At 30.0% G+C, this 4800-nt stretch overlaps 1 long non-coding RNA gene across 1 annotated transcript in view; it reads left to right on the forward strand.

Moving 5' to 3' along the window:
• LOC137654423 (uncharacterized) overlaps window positions 1-2292 on the forward strand; it is a 327165-nt gene extending 324873 nt beyond the window's left edge. The window contains exon 3 of the long non-coding RNA XR_011046634.1: window positions 2247-2292. This is a non-coding gene — a long non-coding RNA (uncharacterized lncRNA). The remainder of the gene's footprint in view (window positions 1-2246) is intronic.
• The last annotated feature ends 2508 nt before the right edge of the window (window positions 2293-4800 follow it).

Raw genomic sequence — 4800 nt, forward strand, 5'->3', positions numbered from 1 at the left:
ATGCATTCTCCACGCTATTTGGTGAGAAATTTAATCGAAGAAGAATCTTTTTGCGAACTTCTACTTTTACTTGATAATGAAGTTGTTTTCAATTGAACCTGTTATATTACCCACCTTTCGAGTTTCATGAGCATATGTACATTCAGTTTGTATCCATATCATAATTTTTGTTCTTTTGATAAGATTCAATGTGTCAAAGAAATTCCTTATTAATTATTGATGTGAATCATATGATTTTCATTCATGATATTTTTTTTTTTTGTGAGAGATAAATCATGCTTGATATTACTGGTAATTGAGTCTTTTTATTGTTTATATATGACATTTCTATTTTTGACTTTGTTAATAGTTTATATAGGACATATCTGTTTTGACGCTGTTACTGTTTTTAGAATGATATATTGTTGATTTATTCTCATAATTTATTTATTTCCTTATTTCCTTTCCTCACAGGGCTATTTTTCCCTGTTGGAGCCCTTGGGCTTATAGCATCTTGCCTTTCCAACTAGGGTTGTAGCTTGGCTAGTAATAATGATAATAATAATGATAATAATAATAATAATTTTGTATGTTGAGTGTGTCCTTGTATTTGTGAAAATAAACATACTAACATCACAGAGTAGAGTTACTAATCAACATGGGAGAGGTTTGCAATCTCTATTTGTCTTTCCTGATTAGTGTAATCAGTCCTTTAATAAGATAGTACTGTACATTTAAGTCTACTAAAGAGTGAACCACCCACTATTGCTTGAGGGTACCCTCGGGCAAACTATTCCATCTTATTCCTCTTCCTCTTTTTTTTAAAGTTTTTATAGTTTATAGATAATAGATTTATTTTATTGTTACTGTTCTTAGAATATTTTATTTCAGTTGTTAATTACTTCACTTGTACTTTCCTAATTTCCTTTCATCACTGGGCTATTTTTCCTTGTTGGAACCCTAGTGCTTATAGCATCCTGCTTTTCCAACTATGGTTGTAGCTTAGCAAGTACTAATAATAATTGCTTGGCTGAGCCATTTAACATGATAGAAAGATGGAGATGTTTATTGTTCGTCTTATACAGAAAGTTCGATGTGTTGGGAAAAGTCATATAAATGTTTTATAATGTTTATTTTCGGGTTGTTGTGGCCCGATTGGTAACCTCTCTGCCTGGTGTTTGCCAGTTGGGGGTTCGAGTCCCGCTCAGACTCGATAGTGCCATTAGTATCTGCAACCTTACCATCCTTGTGAGCTAAGCATGGGGGGTTGGGGGGAGCCTATAGGTCTATATGCCGAGTCATCAGCAGCCATTGCCTGACCCTCCTTGGACCTAGCTTTTCTGGAGAGGGGCTGGAGCGCTGATCATCTGTATATATGGTCAGTCTCTAGGGCATTGATATGGCAATGTCACTTTCGCTTGCCTCTGCCATTCATAAGTGGACTTTAAACCTTTAAACCACGGTACACTATCGGACGTGATAATCACACCCCCTCTCTTTCCCTTAAAAAGTTGCCTCTTTTATTAGTCGAGTCTTTTAAGATTCAAGCAATGTACATACAATCACCAACAAAATTTCATGGGCAAAACTTGCCATGCTTAATTGGTTATTTTTTTCAGCTTTAGATTACATTTCCGTTTTTAAATATTCATTTCACGCTGGATTACAGTCTTTTACATAGTTCTATAACTATTCTTTTATCCATATTGTTCTTTGCATTCATTTACGCTAACATCTTTTAAACTTCTCTTTTTATGAAATAACTTTTGTTTTAAGATCATAGTGTTTCATAAGTTGGTTCAATGATTTTGGACCAAATTCCGAAAATTTTTGTTTATTTTGACGAAATTTTATTTGGGCTTCAATATAATTTTAAATTTATTACACTATGAAAAAGTTAAGTAATTAAGCTTGCTATACAGTTGCGGACTCAACCTGCCCTATTCATTTATAAGCTGTCGAAAATGGTCTGTATCTTAATATTATATATTTTCCATTTTTCCCGTCAAGAACTTTTGATATTTCATCTTCGTGAAACGAGGGCTATTCAATATATATATATATATATATATATATATATATATATATATATATATATGTGTGTGTGTGTGTGTGTGTGTGTGTGTTTAAATATATATATATATATATATATATATATACATATGTATATATATACATATGTATATATACATATATATATATATATATATATATATATATATATATGTATATATATATATATATTTATTTATCTTATTTCTTTTCAGAAGACTAGCGCCGTTGGGCTTTCAGTGAAGGAACGACATTGTAAGGTAAATTTTATATTTTTTCGTAAATTTATTATTAATATTAATTTTTTTAGCGTACACTCAACAATTAAGTTTTTCAATGATATAATTAAAATTTATGTTCTGAAAAGTAAATGTTAACCGACCATTTTTATCTTTGATGGAGCGATATTTTTTCTAAGTTTATCTGTGCGAAAATGTTGAATGTAAAAGTGAGAGGGAGAAGTGCCAATGATAATATTACTTAATTGTTGTTACAAAGATCATTTATGCTCAAACATTATCAAACAATCACACATTATGTATATGCATATAATGTGTGAGTGTATATATATATATATATATATATATATATATATATATATATATATATATATATGTATATATATATATATATATATATATATATATATATATATATATATATACATGCATATATATATTATGTGTGTGTGTTTTTTGGCCACACACACACACACACACACACACACACATATATATATATATATATATATATATATATATATATATATATATATATATATATATACACATGTATATATGTGTGTGTGTGTGGCAAAAAAAGCCAACATTCCAGTCAACGCCACATCTCCCCTTTAAATTCTATATCTTGAAACATTTATTATACTAATCCTAGAATTTTATATTTTCATAAATATAAAATATGAAATTTTGATTTAGTTGCAAGCAAAAGGTTGAACATCCACTGTGCATTTTATTTTTTATATTAAGGTTAATATGGCGTTAGTATACTGTCAAAAATATATTTCAGTATTATTGTTGATGTTTCTCGTAGTTTACAAAAAAAAAAAAACGTGAGCATTGGGGCTTATAACATCCTGCTTTTTCAACTAGGGTTGTAGCTTAGCAAGTAATGATAATTATAATAATGATAATCATCATCATCATCATCATCATATTGATAATGATATAATAAAAAATCTATGAAGCCGGTTTCCACTTATCCATCTAATTAATTTACTTATAGTTTTATTTTTTCTCTCTCTCTCTCTCTCTCTCTCTCTCTCTCTCTCTCTCTCTCTCTCTCTCTCTCTCTCTCTCTCTCCAACGCGCTGTGAGCGTCCGGAGGTACCTGTCAAGTTGGTCCTTCCTCAACGTCTTCAATAAATACCGCTCAACGAAGCCGGAATCTCGAGAAGAACCGAAAATCAAAATGACGTCGAAATTGCAGTTTTGCGTTTTTTGTGTCGTCTGGCGTCTTCCGTCGACAACGGTTCAATTCTTTTTTTTAATAGTATGTTTCGTGATATGCTTCTATGCGGTGAAAATAAGGAGGTAGTAATGGAACGCATATATACTTGCATGAATATATACATGTTTGTATCAGTGTATGTGTATGTATGTGTGTATATATATAATTATATATATGTAACACACACACACACACACACACATATATATATATATATATATATATATATATATATATATATATATATAGGGTGGTCCAAACGTAGGTGGACAGTAAATGATTACATTTATTTTGAGATTACGCACACATACAATTATGTTTACTAACACAATTATTGCATGGACAAAATTTGTTTTATTGTGAATCAAAATACAAGCCATTAAATTTTATTCTGAACTAAAATATTCTTGTAACAATATAACCAATACATAAACCTATTCCACATACTGTCCACCTACTTTTGGACCACTATATATATATATATATATATATATATATATATATATATATATATATATATATATATATATATATATATATATATATATATATATATATATATATATATATATATATATATATATAGATAGATAGATAGATAGATAGATAGAGATATAAATATATAGATATAGATGTAAATATATAAATATAGAAGAAGTATCACGAAACTAGTCAGGACTTAATCGTATATTTCGTATTTTCATTTTCCCTGGAGTTCTTCTGCATCTGAGCATCACGTTTTCCTGTGATTTTTACGCATATATATATATATATATATATATATATATATATATATATATAGAGAGAGAGAGAGAGAGAGAGAGAGAGAGAGAGAGAGAGAGAGAGAGAGAGAGAGAGAGAGAGAGATTTATATATATAATTTAATTAGCGACATTCCTGATTTTCATTTATTCAAATAAGCCTCAAATTCACCTTGGTATCGAATTCGTTCTGCCTAGGGATCAAATACCCAGGAGGAAATTATTCCTTTTTATTAGAATTTCTGGTCGGCCAAAGATTCGAACCATAGCCTATTCGAAATTGAGGTGACAGTCAACTCCTAGAATCCTAGAGTCCTAGAGTCCTATATCACAACTTCTTTGCGATTGTCATCTCAGTTTCTACTCGGTTAAGGTTCTATTCCTTAGCTGACTATGAAATCTTATCGAAAAATACGTGAAATTGTACTCTTAAGATATTTTATTTTTCCTTGTTTCCTTTCCTCACTAGACTATTTTCCCTGCGGGGTGCCCTGGGCTTATATCATCCTGCTTTTCCAACTAGGGTTGTAGCTTAGCA

This window comes from Palaemon carinicauda, chromosome 15 (genome assembly GCF_036898095.1).
Source record: "Palaemon carinicauda isolate YSFRI2023 chromosome 15, ASM3689809v2, whole genome shotgun sequence".
Classification (NCBI taxonomy): domain Eukaryota; kingdom Metazoa; phylum Arthropoda; class Malacostraca; order Decapoda; family Palaemonidae; genus Palaemon; species Palaemon carinicauda.